Source organism: Heptranchias perlo, chromosome 18 (genome assembly GCF_035084215.1).
Source record: "Heptranchias perlo isolate sHepPer1 chromosome 18, sHepPer1.hap1, whole genome shotgun sequence".
Taxonomy (NCBI): domain Eukaryota; kingdom Metazoa; phylum Chordata; class Chondrichthyes; order Hexanchiformes; family Hexanchidae; genus Heptranchias; species Heptranchias perlo.
In genome coordinates, this window is record NC_090342.1 from 9729595 (window position 1) to 9746612 (window position 17018).

Here is a 17018-nt window from a genome sequence, read left to right on the forward strand (position 1 = left end):
AGATTGGGACTCTACTCATTGGAGTTCAGAAGAATGAGAGGCGATCTTATTGAAACATATAAGATTGTGAAGGGGCTTGATCGGGTGGATGCGGTAAGGATGTTCCCAAGGATGGGTGAAACTAGAACGAGGGGGCATAATCTTAGAATAAGGGGCTGCTCTTTCAAAACTGAGATGAGGAGAAACTTCTTCACTCAGAGGCTAGTAGGTCTGTGGAATTTGCTGCCCCAGGAAGCTGTGGATGCTACATCATTAAATAAATTTAAAACAGAAATAGACAGTTTCCTAGATGTAAAGGGAATTAGGGGTTACGGGGAGCGGGCAGGAAATTGGACATGAATTTAGATTTGAGGTTAGGATCAGATCAGCCATGATCTTATTGAATGGTGGAGCAGGCTCGAGGGGCCGATTGGCCTACTCCTGCTCCTATTTCTTATGTTCTTATGTAAGCAATAGAGCTTTGTGGAAATTAATTACATCGAATGTACAGCACAGACACAGGCCATTCGGCCCAACAGCCTCCTCCCACCCTACTTCATCTCACCCTATCAGCAGATCCTTCTATTCCTTTCTTCCTCATGTACTTATCCAGCTTCCCCTTAAAATGCTATTCGCCTCAACTACTCCTTGTGGTAGCGAGTCCCACATTCTAACCACTCTCTGGGTAAAGAAGTCAGGGCCGGTTTCTTTCACACAATACATCCCACAAAGCACTTCACCGTACTAGTTACGTGCAAGACCAGCGTACAAAAATGGCACGGGCTCTCTTCTCTCCACACGCCAAAAAAAAATACAGATTTGCCAACACTTTTGGATGACCACAGTCGAGTAGAGTTGGGCTAATCTTCACATACATGTCAACCCGTCGCGTTCTATGTGGGCAGTCAGTGTTTGGGACTTAGACTGGGGACAATTTTAACCCAACCCGCCCATCAGGAAACTGAGGAGATCGGGTGCAACGTTGGTTTTACGCTCCACCCAATATTGGGCGGGATATAAAACTGGAGATCCGCCCGATCCTGTGGGTTTCTCGCTCTGTGTCCGTGCCATTGGCCCCGGTATTTACGGGGAGGCGGGGAGGGAGCGGAGGCATCTTTTAGCGGCTGGGAAACCCGGGCCTCCTGGGAATGTGGAGGTCCTGCCGAATTTAAAGGCAGGACCTCATGTGAATTTTTTTTCTCCGTTTCCCACCCGGATGGAGAGGCTGGCTGTCTGGCTGGCTGTCTGTCGGGTGTGAAGGCCTGCAGTAGAAGGCTGTAGCTGGGGGCTGGAGAGGAGGGAGAGATCACTGAGCTGGAGGGGGGTGGGGGGGGAAGAGATCGCGGGTCGGGATCGGATTGCAGGGAGTAGGTCGGCCTGGAGGTCGCGAGGAGAGAGGCCGATTGCAGCAGGTTAGCTCGGTGGGCCGGGGGTGGGACATTTAACGGCCCGGGAAACACGGCCTGCAGCCGTTAAATCCCAATGGCTGCTAAAATATCAGGAGCGCAGCCTCATTAACATATTTAAATTAATGACCCACCTCTCGAGAGCAGGTTACTCGCCCTCCCCACAACCCGCCCCGGTTAAACCAGTAGTAGGTGCGTTTGCAGCAGGTTGGGGGTCAGGTTTCAGTTTATAAGAATTTAATCACCCCCCACCTGCCCCTATCCCGCCCATTCTGGGGGGTTAAAATCCCCCCCCCCCAACCCCATTGTCTCTGCACTTCAAAATCAGTATGGATCTTCATCAAGTCACCCCTAAATTTAAGCTTCTCGATCTCAGACTCCATGGATCTGCCCCGTCACTCTCATTCTACCCCCTCGCGTGTCCCTCGCGCTCTGGGGCCGGAGTCTCCAAGGGAGGGGTTGAGTTTCTATCCTTCTCTTCCGGGCGGAGGCGAAGGAATTGGGCAGACTGCAGCGAGCGAGCGAGCGACGAGACGGAGGAATCAAGAGAAAAATAAAGGAAAAACCCAGGATAGCGAGAACGGACGCGGGAGGGGGGACAAGGAGAAACAACTAACAAACAGGCTGGCAATCACGATGCCCTCTGTAAATTCCATTCCTTGAAGGTCCCTTTGAGAATAACACCCATTATTGCAGCCTCACCCCATCAGCCACACAAGAATCAGGAAATAACTGGCATGGTGCCCACAATCTTCTGCCCACTCATTTCAATGAACACACGTACAAAAAATGCCTTGGAACACGTTACAATGAGGAGAGGAAGGCGGGGAGAGCCGGGCAACGGCAGTGATTGAGGAGGATTGAAAGAGTGGTCAACGGGGTAGGTTTTTAAAGGAGGCTTTTAAAGGAAGGGAGACAGGTGACAAGCCAGAGGGGTCCAGGGAAGGAGTCACATCGAGCAGATTGACTAAAAGATGGTGAAGGAGAACGTAACCCAGAGCCTGAGGAGCAAGATCATTTTCACCCCCATGATTATTTTTTTAAAAATCGACTTTATCTTTACTTGGTGAACGATTCTTAAGTTTGCGATACAGGTTGTGAGTGATCTTTCCAGCGACAAGCATAGTTTGAACATCAAAGTTCAGGATAAGCATAACATCAGAATTACTCCTTTACAAAGTTCTGGATCGTTGCAACATTTCTGGGCGGTGTTTGGCACTTCAGACACCTGAGTCTGGTGGCGTGGCCACTGATGACTGGGCACAAGGGGAATGCGACTGACCAGGAAGAGTATGAACACGATGGTGGTGCGATCATGCAGGCGGGGTTTAAGTTTACTATTTTTAATCTCAGATTAGTGGATTTATGGAGGTTGATTTTCTGACCTTGTACTCCCAGTGGAGAGCCTCATCCAATGAAGCACACATCGGAAATTCAGGCGCACATGATTTACCAATGGTCAGAATATTGTGCGCTGGCGACAGGCAGGGCACCCCACTGGGGCACCAAGACAGAAAATCACCTCTATGGAAATGTGTCGGTGAGAATAAGTTGTTATTTCTTTTTTGGTACTTCTTCTTGTTTTATCATTGTTATTAAATGAAACATAATAGGGGGCTGATGGGGTTTCCCTGGCTGGAGAGCTTAGAACTAGGGGGGCATAGTTGCAGGATAAGGGGTCGGCCATTTAAGACTGAGATGAGGAGAATTTCTTCACTCAGAGGATTGTGAATCTTTGGGATTCTCTATCCCAGAGGGCTGTGGATGCTCAGTTGTTGAGTATATTCAAGACTGGGATCGATAGATTTTTGGACTCTAAGGGAATCAAGGGATTCGGGGATCAGGCGGGAAAGTGGAGTTGAGGTCGAAGATCAGCCATGATCTTATTGAGTGGCAGATCAGGTTCGAGGGGCCGAATGGCCTACTCCTGCTCCTATTCCTTATGATCATAGTAGGTACAGCACAGGAGAAGGCCATTCGGCACATCACGCCTGTGCCGACTCTTTGAAAGAGCTATTCAATTAGTCCCATTCCCCTGCTCTTTCCCCATAGCCCTGGAAATTTTTCCAGATCATAACTCGCTGCTTTAAAAAAATTCTCCTTGTACCCCTCTGGCTCTTTAAATCTGTGTCCTCTGGTTACCAACCCTTCTGCCACTGGAAAAAGTTTCTCCTTATTTACTCTGTCAAAACCGTTCATAATTTTGAACACCTCTATTAGATCTCCCCTTAACCTTCTCTGTTCTAAGGAGAACAACCCCAGCTTCTCCAGTCTCTCCACGTAACTGAAGTCCCTCATCCCTGGCATCATTCCAGTAAATCTCTTCTGCACCCTCTCTAAGGCCTTGACATTCTTCTTAAAAAATGTGGTGCCCAGAATTGAACACAATACTCCAGCTGAGGCCTAACCAGTGTTTTGTAACATTGACTTGAAAATTTTACACTGGGTGGGATTTTATCAGTTAAACCTGAAAACCGGGAACAGAAAAGAGGGAAAAGAAAACTTGCAATTATACAGGACATCCCAAAGCGCTTCACACCCAACTAAGTACTTGTGAAGTGTTGTAATATAGGGAAATGTGGCAGCTAATTTGCACACAGCAAGGTCCCACAAACAATAAGATAAATGACCACATAATCTGTTTTAGTGATATTGGTTGAGCGATGAATGTTGGCTAGGACACCGGGGAGAACTCCCCTGCTCTTTGAAAAGTGCCATGGGATCTTTTACGTCCACCTGTTGAGGACAGAAAGACCCTCAGTTTAACGTCTCTAAAATACGGCACCACCAACAGTGCAATACACCCAAAATATTGCAAAGGAGCGTCACCCAACTTTATGTACCCATCTCTGGAGTGCGGCTTGAACCCCTGACCTTGTGACTCAGAGGCTAGAGGGCTACCTCTGAGCCAAGGTTGACACTTAAAGTTCAAAACCAGTGTTACAAAAAATTATACAGGTCCTCAGTGTTACACAGCTGATGAATTACTTTTGAACTGTAGTCATTATTGTTATGTAGGCAAACCTGGCAGCCAATTTTGCTCAGCAAGATCCCACAAACAGCAAATGAATGATCAGGTAATCTGGTTTCGGTGGTATTATTTGAAGGATACACGATGGCCAGCACACTGGGAGAACGCCCTTGTTCTTCTTTGAATAATACCATGGGATCTTTTACTGCTACTTGTGGGAGCACCATCACCACAAGGACTGCAGCGGTTAAAAGAGGAGGCCCCACACCACCTTCTCAGGGCAACTAGGGATGGGCAATAAACGTGACATTGTTGGTGTTGCCCACGTCCCGAGAACATTAAAAAAAAGAAACTGAATAGACAAACGAGGCTTCGGTTTAACATCTCATCCACAAGACGGCACCTCTGACAGTGCAGCACTGTCTCAGTACTGCACCCGAGTGCCAGCCCAGTTTATGTGCTCAAGTCCTGAAGTGGAGCTTGAACCCACGACTGTCTGACCCAGAGGTGAGAGTGCTACCACTGAATCAATCTGACACTTTCTGCAGAAACTATGGCCTCGCCCTTCCCTATCTCTGTAGCCTCCCCCAGCCCTACAACCTTCCAAGAACTCTGCATTGCTCCAATTCTGGCTTCTTATACATCCCCAATTTCCTTCACCCCACCATTGGCGGCTGTGTCTTCAGCTGTCTAGGCCCTAAGCTCTGGAATTCCCTCCCTAAACCTCTCGGCCTCTCTATCTCTCTCTCTTTTCAGCCGTTCCTTAAAACCTACCTCTTTGAGCAAACTTTTTGTCACCTGTCCTAGTACCTCCTTTTGTGGCTCGGTGTCAAATCTTGCCTGATAACATTCCTGTGAAGCGCCTTGGGACGTTTTACTACGTCAACGGTGCTATATAAATGCAAGTTGTTGTTTTGGCAGACTGGACGTGTGTTTGATAGAGTTGTCTATAGACACCCAAGCTCCTTGTGTACCGATTATTTGTCAGCAAATCCAGACAGCGCTGGGCACTTAAGTCGGTCAGAAGTGTGGGCTCCTGGTGTCAGTTAATGCTCATCTCATTAAGGTGCATTTTTAAGACGCTATGCTTTCACGAGTGACTTCAGCTCATTTGGTAAAACATGTCTTGCTCTTGAAAAATATTCTATACTTGCACTTACATTAAACATGTGACCACAAAGGAGAAAAACAGAGACTGTAAACTGTAATCAAAAGGGCCTTGCTTCACAAATGGGCTCCCAGACATTGCAATTAAAACGAACAAAGTTACAGAAATATATATTTATTCAGCCTCCATGAATCACCCCCTTTCTAGATGGGGCCTCTCAGCACCATAAGCCTGTCAGTTATATATGGAAGAGGCAAATTCCTGCTGCAACGTCCAAAACAGCGAGGCAAATCCATGGAAAAGGCCAAACTATCCTACATTTTCTTACGGTTTCAGGCCATCCTGAACCAGAACAGATCAAACATTCGGGCTTGAGAGGATAGATGTTGTGAGCTCCTCGCCCGACAAGGCCTCAGGCGCAGTCAATGCACATCAAACCATCGCAAGTGCACTGCCCACAATCTCTGTTCCATCTGTTTTTAATACAACTGATCAATCTCTCTCTTTCTCTTCCTTTTGGATGTTTCTCTCTCTCTCTCTCTCTCTCTCTCTCTGTGTCTCTGTCTTTGGGCTCTGACCGTTTGTATATTCAGTAGTCCTGTATGTGATGTCTCTCTGTCTGAACACTATTCGACTCCTTTGATTGCCTTGACAACGGGCAGTTGGAAAGATTATCTGTAATCACTAGGCATTGTTCTCTGACTATATATGCGGTAGCTTCCATGGAATCCCACACTCACCTGACGAAGGAGAAAGCCTCCGAAAGCTTGTGATTTTCAAATAAAACTGTTGGACTATAACCTGGTGTTGTAAGATTCCTTACAATGGACAGAAAATCACAGGTGTGTCCAATTTGCAGTGGCCGAGTGTGAGGAACCACCTTTTTTTTTATTCGTTCACGGGATGTGGGCGTCGCTGGCGAGGCCGGCATTTATTGCCCATCCCTAACTGCCCTCGAGAAGGTGGTGGTGAGCCGCCTTCTTGAACCGCTGCAGTCCGTGTGGTGACGGTTCTCCCACAGTGCTGTTAGGAAGGGAGTTCCAGGATTTTGACCCAGCGACAATGAAGGAACGGCGATATATTTCCAAGTCGGGATGGTGTGTGACTTGGAGGGGAACGTGCAGGTGGTGTTGTTTCCATGTGCTTGCTGCTCTTGTCCTTCTAGGTGGTAGAGGTCGCGGGTTTGGGAGGTGCTGTCGAAGAAGCCTTGGCGAGTGCCAACCTGTGGTGCAAGACCTCCCAGTTTACCCCCACAGCTAATACTCACATTTTCTTTTATTCTTCTCTGAATGTGGGCATCACTTTGTATGACCGGCATTTATTGCCCCTCCCTAGTTTCCCTGAGGTGGTGGTGCTGGGCCTGTTCCTTATCCAGTTTCCTTTTAAATGATGTTAATCCCAATAGCGCCTCAACAGCCACTTCTGGTTTCATGTTTCAGAAGCCCTCTGTGTGAAAAAAACGTCTTCTAACTTCCTCCTTTGCTCTTTTAGTGATAGTCCAGGGTCAGTGTCTCCTGGTTACTGATTTGCCAAACACCGGAAACATTTACCCTCTCAAAACCTTTCATAGTTTTGAAGATCTTTGTTAGATTCCTGTTAACCATCTATGCTCCAGAGAAAAACACTCCAATTTTTTTTTCTTCATTGCTATAATCCCATTCCTAGTATTATTTTAGCCAGTTTTCACTCTCCCTTTTCCAAGGCTCTAATATCCTTTCTATAACGGGGTGCCCCGCTGCATGAAGTTCTCCAACTGTGACCTAACAATGTCTTGGACAATATCAATGTCCCTCCATATAAAACCCAGAGTCTCATTGCCTTGTCTACTTGCACTCCCACATTTAAATATCTCTGTATCGCCAACCTCAATCTCTCTGATCCTCCACACTAGACTCCCTTGAATTCACCTCCCTATCAAATTCTTCTGATTTCAATTGTAACTTTTCAGACTTAAAAAGAGTTCATATCATGTGGAATTCCATGATCTCCAGTGGAGAGAGAGACGCCTGGAAGTCATTTTATACTTTCTTCCTCAACAATTTGCTCCTCTCCTCTCCTGAAGGTGTTGATTTCTTGTTCTGGTGCCAAGGGTCGTGCATCTTCCCCGTGTGGCTATATTATTCATATCAGACTTGACACAAGCTATTCAACTATGGGGATTTCATAGGCCCAGGCCAGACTGGGGATCGCTGCAGTGGGAGCAGGACCCTTGGGCTTTTGTATTTTAAGATACTTTTCCCATGTTTAGATTCTTCCCCTTCTTCTCCGCCATTCAGGAATCATGAGGATGGGATGGGATATTACCAGGGATCCATGAACGCTGCTATTAATCCACCAATTCCAGCCCTTCTTTTATATTTTTTAATCTTCCTTTACGACAGCAATAAGCCTTCCCCTGATTGCACAACTGAAATCTGGACCTTGCCCGGTGCAGAGCCATGGGTTCAAACTCATGCCCTGCCATTCCGAGGCGCTGCGTGTTGGTTGTTGGCACATATACCCCTTGGTGGTTTTCCCCATCCTGGCGTGGAGGCACCGAGTCCGACTGCAGTATTTCCACTGCCACCCTGCCCAAGATCAGATAACTCAGCACAGATTAGGGATCAAACCAGACACCTTCCTCGCCTGTATGACTCCGCACTAAACCACATATTGAATTTAACACTGTGTGATCAGGAGGCCCATCACTTCACTGATTCCACAATTCCAGTTCTCGGTCTTGTTCTACGTTATAATGGTCTGTAATTAAAAGTACCAAAATATCATTTTTGTTGGTTATTTTTTAGGGTGCATTTACATTTCAAGTTTAGCGTTGGCGCGTGGTGGCTTTGTTTTTAAAAAAAAACTTATTCTCGAGATGTGGGTGACGCTGGCATTTATCGCCCGAACTGTCCTGAGAAGGTGGAGGTGGGCCTTCTTCTTGCAATGCTGGTAGCAGTTCGACACAACTGAATAGCTTGTTAGGCCACTTTAGCTGGCAGTTAAGAGTCCACCACATAGATGTGGGACTGGATTCACAAATATAAGCCAGAGCAGGAAAGGACAGCAGGTTTCCTTCCCTAAAAAGACATTAATGAACTGATTTAGTTTTTTTTACAACAATCCAACAGCATCATGCTCACTTTTACTGATACCAGCTTTTTATTTCCAGCTTTGCACCGATGCTAATCTTGTGTGATTCGGGTGTTAAGGCCCAAACTGACTCTGAAGCAAACTGAGGTGAGACTCTCTCCTTCAGGGAAGTTTTTCACTGCTTCACACCATCGTCAGGTTGGGTCCTCACTCCAGATTTAGGCTGGATTTGAGCAATGGGGATAATTTTCTAGAGCTCCTCGGTGAGGAGCCATAGGGTTGCCAACTCTGTTTGGGCAGAATCCTGGAGGTTTCATCACATGACCTCCTGCCTCCAACTGGTCAAACAGCCTTTCCCCCCCCCCCCGCCCCTATCTCCAATAACAAACAAAAATGTTCAATGAAGAAAAACCACACATTTCTTTTTACAGCCCAATGATTTTTCTCCTGGGTGTTGCTCGCAGCAGTGCCCTGGAGATTAATCTTTAATTCCTGGCGATTCCAGGACAATCCTGGAGGGTTGGCAACCCTACGGAGTCTGCAGGCAATGCTGATTGGAAACAAAAAAAAAAAATCACTGGAAAGCTCAGAATCTCATCAGATGGAAAATTGTGGGCATGCGTGCCCGTGACTGTCTGGCGGGCGCCGATGGCGGGCGGGGTTACCCGCCACCAGCCCGTTCCCGGAAAAACTACCCGCTGACGACTTCAGCGGCCGCACTGCTACAGCAGCAGTCTTCACCCCCTTCGAACGCGAATCAATAGTCTGAAAGGTCCAAAAGAGATTCAATACTCAGTGGGCTAAAGCCTTCAATTAGCACACGCATTCCCACCGGCTGTGGAAAAGGATTACGCACACCTGTTTATCGCAGCCTTCTGACAGTAATATAACCACACAGTAAAACATTAGAGTGTGTGATGTAAAGCATTGTTTACGCGCGTGCAGTTCCAGTCAGCGTTGATTATAAACCGTCCCTGCAAGGCTCAAGGTCAAAGCCAGTGCTGCAAGAGCAGCCACCTCCTTGTTTACTTTAAGAGAAAGCCTTCGTTAAAATCTGGCCTGGAACCAGTTAGGATTCACCCTCAGTTTTTAAATCATCGAGGCCCTGCAGTTAGGCTGTGGGATAAGAACATAAGAAATAGGAGCAGGAGTAGGCCATAGGGCCCCTCGAGCCTGCTCTGCCATTCAATAAGATCATGGCTGATCTTCGACCTCGTCTCCACTTTCCCGCCCAATCCCCATATCCCTTGATTCCCTTAGAGTCCAAAAATCTATCGATCTCGGCTTTGAATATACTCAACGACTCAGCATCCGCAGCCATCTGAGGTAGAGAATTCCAAGATTCACAATCCTCTGAGTGAAGAAATTTCTCATCTTGGTCCTAAATGGCCGAACCCCTTATCCTGAGACTATGCCCCCTAGTTCTAGACTCTCCAGCCAGGGGAAACAGCCTCTCAGCATCTACCCGGTCAAGCACTCTCAGCACCCTATGAGCATACAATTGGAATCTCCTGAAATCTCTCTCTTCCACTTAATCTCGACGTCTGTTAAAATAGCGGAGAGTGGAATCTCAGACAAGCACGGTAAGTGTCTGTAATTTAGTGTAATTCCTGATCCTCAGATTTCATGATGCAGTAAAAATCAACCCATATTTTTAGAAATACAAAAATGATGCATATTTTGGCAACGAAAGCTCAGGGGGTGAGTCCAATCCGAGCGGTTGCTCTATGTGTTCACCTGCTATGAAATAAAGCAGCTTAAATGATTCGTATCTAGCCTCGTCTTGTCAAGTGGTTTTCTCAGTCCGTCCTTGAAAAGATTGGAGAGGCACCTGGGGTGTGTGAGAGAGACATGAATATCAGGTTCTGATCACCAGGGATCCTACTGTTACACCCCTGGGCTTCACTACTGTACAGTTAGATGTTGGGCAGCAACGACACACTTCTAATTGCTCAGACTGCTCACAGGAGTGGCCAGCACTCCTGTACCCAAGAGAACAGAATCATAGAATCATACAGCACAGGAGGCATTCGGCCCATCGCAAATTGTGTGTTAAACAAGAGCCCACTGGGGCACCGAGTCGAACAATTGGAGAAAGTTGGACTTCATTTACTTATTAAAGACTGTTACACGTTCTGGGTCTTGCCTTAAATATTCTTTATAGAGCAGGGGGAGTGGGACTAATTGGATAGCTCTTCAAAGAGCCAGCACAGGCACGAAGGGCTGAATGGCCTCGTTCTGCGCTGTATGATTCTATGATTTTTTTTCCTTCACAGGATATGGTTAGGGTTTAGTCTCGGCTCAGTGTGTAGCACTCTGACTCAGAAGGTCATGGGTTCAAGTCCCACTCTGGAATCTTGAGCACGTAATCTAGGCTGACACCTCCGTGCAGTACTGAGGGAATGCTGCACTGTCAGAGGTGCCACCCGTCAGATGAGACATTAAACTGAGGCTCTGTCTGCTCTCGGGTGGATGTAAAAGATTGCATGGCACAATCTTAGTAGAAGAGTGGGGGAGTTCTCCCTGGCCAATATTTATCATTCAACCAAAACCTAAAAAACAGATGATCTGGTTATTGATCTCATTGCTGTTTGTGGGACCTTGCTGTGCGTAAATTGGCTGCCGTGATCCCTACAATATAGCCATGACTACACTTCAAAAGTACTTCATTGGCTGTAAAGCACTTTGGAACGTCCTGAGGTTGTGAAAAGTACTGTATCAATGCAAGCTCGTTCTTTCTTATTTCCGCCATTAGCACAAGTTATTGTATATATTCCTTAGAAGAATGACTTACTTGAGTGGAATCTCACTTTCTAGTTATTATTGTTAACCTAGATTTGCAACTATTCATTTCGCACAAATAGCTAGAAATATGACTAACACAATTTAATTCAAGAATCATCTAACTGCTTTTTTTAACAAAGAACAAAAATGTCAGAGCATATAGCGTTCAGCACTGGTCATTTGTGAGGATGTGTGACTGTGTGCATCCTGTGGAGTCGTTTGTGAATCAATACAAACGCCTCTGGGAATAGCCGGTCAGACATGGGCCAAGCTCCGGGTCAGTTTTCAGTCGGGCACAGAAGAAAAAAGCGAGAGAACGTAAACTGCACAATTGCCGAGACTGACCCGGAAATCTCCAGCTCTTCATTGCACCGACTTAAAAGGAACATTTCTGGATCTTAGCCCTTCTGCCTTCCTCCACGCCCTGAAATAGGAAGCGGGTTTTTGTTTGGATTTGGTTCTGTGCCACTTGTTTTTACAGAGGCCAACGTACACATGAGACAACTGTTGAACAAAAAAAAAAGTTAACAAAATCTGTACGATGTGATCAGTCTCAATTTTCCTCTTAATTCCAGTGCTTAATTCAAATTACCTGTTAATTCAAAAATAAAAATGGATAGGAAATTGGCTGAAGGGCAGACTCCTGCACCCAAGAGAACAGAATCATGGACTATCATAGAATCATACAGCTCTTGAGGCCATTCGGCCCATCGTAAATTGTGTGTTAAACAAGAGCCCACTGGGGCACCGAGTCGAACAATTGGAGAAAGTTGGACTTTATTTACTTATTAAAGACTGTTACACGTTCTGGGTCTTGCCTTAAATATTCTTTATAGAGCAGGGGGAGTGGGACTAATTGGATAGCTTTTCAAAGAGCCAGCACAGGCATGATGGGCTGAATGGCCTCTTTCTGTGCTGTATGATTCTATTTCCTTCACAGGATCCTTGGCTCAGTGGGTAGCACTCTGACTCAGAAGGTCATAGGTTCAAGTCCCACTCTAGAGTCTTGAGCACGTAATCTAGGCTGACACCTCAGTGCAGTACTGAGGGAATGCTGCACTGTCAGAGGTGCCACCTGTCAGATGAGGTAGTTTTAGAGGAGTCATTGTGGGGCAGAGGGAGAGGTAGCACTGAGTAGGGGGGCCTCAGGATTTGGTGTCGGGACCACTACATTTTATAATTTAAATCAATGACTCGGATTCAGAAAATTAAATGAAAATTGGTTTAATTTGTGGACGACACCAAACTAGGAGGAGCGGTGAAAACAAAGCAGGCCGCTCAACAATTATAGAGCAAGTTAAAACAAAATATCTTGAGTGGACTAAACAATGGCAGATAAGATTGGACGCAGATAAAAGAGTAAAGCATTGCTTCATGCCTGGTTTGTGCATTTGGAAAAATCAATCCTGTAGTTCAATAACAAAGTATTAACCGTCATCTGTCTAGAATATCTGCAGAAACAGGAGTCCAAAGCGAATTGAATTAATGCAAGCAGAGCAGGCGCCAAGAACGTTCCAGCTTTGGATAAACGACTGCAAATGGATAACAAAAAGCCCGATGTAATTAGTCCGAGAATACAAGTGTCTGTTGGTTTGCTTCCGGCTGTTGCAAACAAAACCAATAATCTGTTGCTGTCTATCAGGCACAGCGAGCTGGAGCAGCGGCTGCTGTACGTAACAAGTAATCGGTGCAGACTGAAGATGGTAGTTGGCCAAGTGAAATAAATTACCAGCTAACACACTTAAATTGTCTCTGCTTTTATGCCACATCAATTATGTATCACATGACAAACATCAATAGTCCTCACTAAACAAATCCACCTTAAGTGTTAGCGGTGGCTCAGCGGGTAGCACTCTCGCCTGAGTCGCAAGTTTGTGGGTTCAAGTCCTACTTCTAGGTTGACGCTCTCCAGGGGAGTACTGAGGGAGTGCTGCGCTGTCGGAGTCTTTTGGAAACAATTTTACAACACCAAGTTATAGTCCAACAAATTTATTTTAAATTCCACAAGCTTTCGGAGGCTTCCTCCTTCGTCAGGTGAACTCTGTTTGGCGGTATATCGTAGCTGGTCTGCTGTGTCCCGAGTACAGGTTGAGAGTCTTTTGGATGAGACGTTAAACCGAGGCCCCGTCTCCCTGCTCAGGTTGGATGTAAAAGATCCCATGGCACTGTTTCAAAGAACAATAGGGTAGTTCTCCCTGGTGTCCTGTATCCCCACAACTAACATTACTAAAAAAAGCAGTGGTCATTATCACATTGCTGTCTTGTGGGAGCTTGCTGTGCAGAAATTGGCTGCCGCGCTGTCTACATTAAAACAGTGCTTCATTGGCTGGAAAGCGGTTTGGGACATCCTGAGGTCATGAATGGCGCCATATAAATGCAAGTCCTTTCTTTTCTTTTACTGATAAACAATGGCATCACATGTTGGCTCCATTGGTGCATACATTTTTTAAAATCTGTAAAAAAAAAACGTTCCCTCAGAGATCGACGACTAGTCTTCAGTGATGCGCGAAACACAATCTTAAAAAGACCCCAGTGTCAGGGATCTGAGTTATGAGGATAGACTGGAGAGACTCGAGCTCTTAAACCTAGAAAGGAGGCAACTGAGAGGTGACTCTATAGAGGTATAAAAGATTGTTAAGAGTATAGAGAAGGTTAACCCAGGATTACTGGATTGGTTTTCCCCACTCACCCCCCGAAGGTGGTAGCACTCTCCCCACTCCGGAGACTTGAGCAAATAATCCATGCTGGCACTTCGGAACAGCATTGAGGAAGTGCTGCCCTGTCGGAGGTGCCGACTTTCGGATCCAAGAGGGTTACCGCTGCTGGTAAAGAGAAAGGAATCCCAGAAATCTTGCAGCAGCAGCACCACCACCGCAGCAGGACCAGAAAAAGCAGACGGCAATTTAAAAACAGGGTGGAAGAGCTGACGCCTCACGGACTGACCTACAGAGGTAGGTGTATGGGGGCAGAATTGGAGGTAAAGGACGCTCTGGCCCACTCACCCCACTCCTGAGACTTCAGGGCCATCCTGCCGCTACCCCAGGAACCAGCTCCTGGCGGTCGTGGGGAGCGGCAGCAATGAAGAAAAATCTAGCCCTAAATATCCAGCTTATATGTGGATAATGATCACTTGGGCAAGGTAACAGAAGGTTGCTGGCACTACTGGAACCAAACCCCCAACCATGAGCCAGGGCTTTCAATAGAGAAGCAGATGTCAGTCAGCAACCTAGATTGTGGGACTGTGGTATAGGCCACGCCAGTGTTCAGACAATTAAACTGAATCATGCGTAGGGATGGTTTGTACAAATCAGATTGCTAGCAAGAAACAGCACAGCTAAAACAGAAACCACAGATGTCCATACCAGGTTTTTATTTGTTCATGGGATGTGGGTGACCCTGGTAAGGCCGCATTTATTGCCCATCCCTTGTTGCCCTGAGGTGGTGGTTGGTTGGGGGGGGGGCCTTCTTCTTGAACTGCTGCAGTCCTTGTGGTGATGGTGCTCCCACAATGGTGTTAGGGAGAGAATTCCAGGATTACTGACCCAGAGGTGGTGTAGGAATGGCAGATGTATTGGTTGTGGAGGGGATGGATAATGAGTTGTTTTATGACTTGAAAAAGACTCAGCTCTTCTAGGAATAGGCTGTAACAGCATCCACCATCCACTAAGGATATAAGACCTTCAATTTTTGGGGCTACGTCTTGGCTTTAAGTATTAGGACCTTCATTTCACAGATAGTAATATAGACAGACACATATAGAAGGTAATTTTTCACTGCTGTTTGTGGGATCTTGCTGTGCGCAAATTGGCTGCTGCGTTTCCTACATTACAACAGTGACTACACTTCAAAAGTTCTTCATTGGCTGTAAAGCGCTTGGGACGTCCTGAAGTCATAAAAGATGCTATATAAATGCAAGTTCTTTCTTTTTCTCTCTTTCCCTGCTGTTATCCTTGTACACAAGAAGCTACCTTGTGCTTGGTGGGGGTGGGGCGCGGAAACGGAGACAAATCGTTCAGGTTTCCTACTTCTGAATGCTGTCCTGCTGGAATCGACATGTTTCTCATCTTCACTATTCTGTATGGTGTTTTGGGCAAAGAAAAACAGGCAAGAAATGAAGTGTATGTTAAAATAATTAGGGACCATTTTATTGTATATCAATGTACAAAATAGATGAACGCCCGAGTTACAACTGTGATTAGCTCAACACCATCCAGGACAAAGCAGCCCGCTTGATTGGCACCCCATCCACCACCCTAAACATTCACTCCCTTCACCACCGGCGCACTGTGGCTGCAGTCTGTACCATCCACAGGATGCACTGCAGCAACTCGCCAAGGCTTCTTCGACAGCACCTCCCAAACCCGCGACCTCTACCACCTAGAAGGACAAGGGCAGCAGGCACATGGGAACAACACCACCTGCACGTTCCCCTCCAAGTCACACACCATCCCGACTTGGAAACATATCGCCGTTCCTTCATCGTCGCTGGGTCAAAATCCTGGAACTCCCTTCCTAACAGCACTGTGGGAGAACCGTCACCACACGGACTGCAGCGGTTCAAGAAGGCGGCTCACCACCACCTTCTTAAGGGCAATTAGGGATGGGCAATAAATGCTGGCCTCGCCAGCGACGCCCACATCCCATGAACGAATTTTAAAAAAAACATGTTTCAGTGTATGAGTGATACATATTGTCTGATCAGATCCATCGAATCCCTGACGACAGCTGATAATCAGGTGGGCTTGGTATTTTTTCCCCAGGTGAACTTTGCTAATTTCGGCCCAGTTACGCCAACCTGGCTTCATATCTTCAAGGTGCATAGAATCATTGAATATGGAGCACTGTGTCACCGTGCAGTGACCGATAAAGTAAAATTATTATTAATGTATGACCATTCTTTATCTCGACCGAATAGGGCGAGTAAAGGAAAATAGATTCTAAAAGTTACGACAGCACCTCATTGTTTGAGTTCCCTGTTGTGGCCACAATCTGTTAAACTTCCAGATGGTCTTGCCATCTTCTGGCTCATTATGCAACTACCTTCACTTTAAGGACCTTATCTGTTGGGGAGCTTACCCGTAAAACGTAGTGAAGACCAATGAAGAATCTATCTTGCTTCCATAATTTTAACACAATTACTTTCAGTCTCAAAGGATAAAATAACTAGTTCTAAAGATCTAGATCATCAACACATTACTTCCTTAATTATATGAAGGACTCCCTTCTTGGCCCAATGAGTAATTGCACCAACCATCTTTCTTTACAATTTGCATGATTGAACTCAGTTGCTTTCCACAACAGGAAATACTTCCATGGTCGCAGCAACACAGGAACCATTATGTTCCATACATAGTATGATAATCCCTGTCTATATTAGATCGCTAAAACCTTTAATCTCATTCCAGGAAAGATATTTATCGAACTAAGAAGTTAATCGACATTGTACAAGCTGCTTTTGACAAGTGTGTATGACATATCTAGTACTCACTGAGTGAAAAAAAACAAATCTCCAGGCTTCATTGAGGCTTGTTAATTAATATCCCTTAGTTCTACATTCACAATCTAAGTTAAATAACATACTTGCAGTGTCAGCTTGACTCAGCAGGCAACGTGTTCAACCCCCACACCAGGACTCGCACACGTAATCTAGGCTGACACTCAGTGTAGTCTTTTGGATGAGAATTTAAACCGCCATGTT

The 17018-nt window shown here is 46.0% G+C and overlaps 2 protein-coding genes across 7 annotated transcripts in view; one reads left to right on the forward strand and one right to left on the reverse strand.

Annotated features, from left to right (window-relative positions):
- rassf3 (Ras association domain family member 3) overlaps positions 1-17018 on the reverse strand; it is a 190233-nt gene that overhangs the window by 115310 nt on the left and 57905 nt on the right. The gene's annotated exons all lie outside the window — the stretch shown is intronic.
- The window catches only part of LOC137334578 (uncharacterized), a 102399-nt gene continuing 95004 nt past the window's right edge, over positions 9624-17018 (forward strand). For all 5 annotated transcript variants that reach the window (XR_010966183.1, XR_010966181.1, XR_010966182.1 and 2 more), the window contains exon 1: positions 9624-10119. The gene's annotated coding sequence lies outside the window, so the exon portion shown is untranslated. The remainder of the gene's footprint in view (positions 10120-17018) is intronic.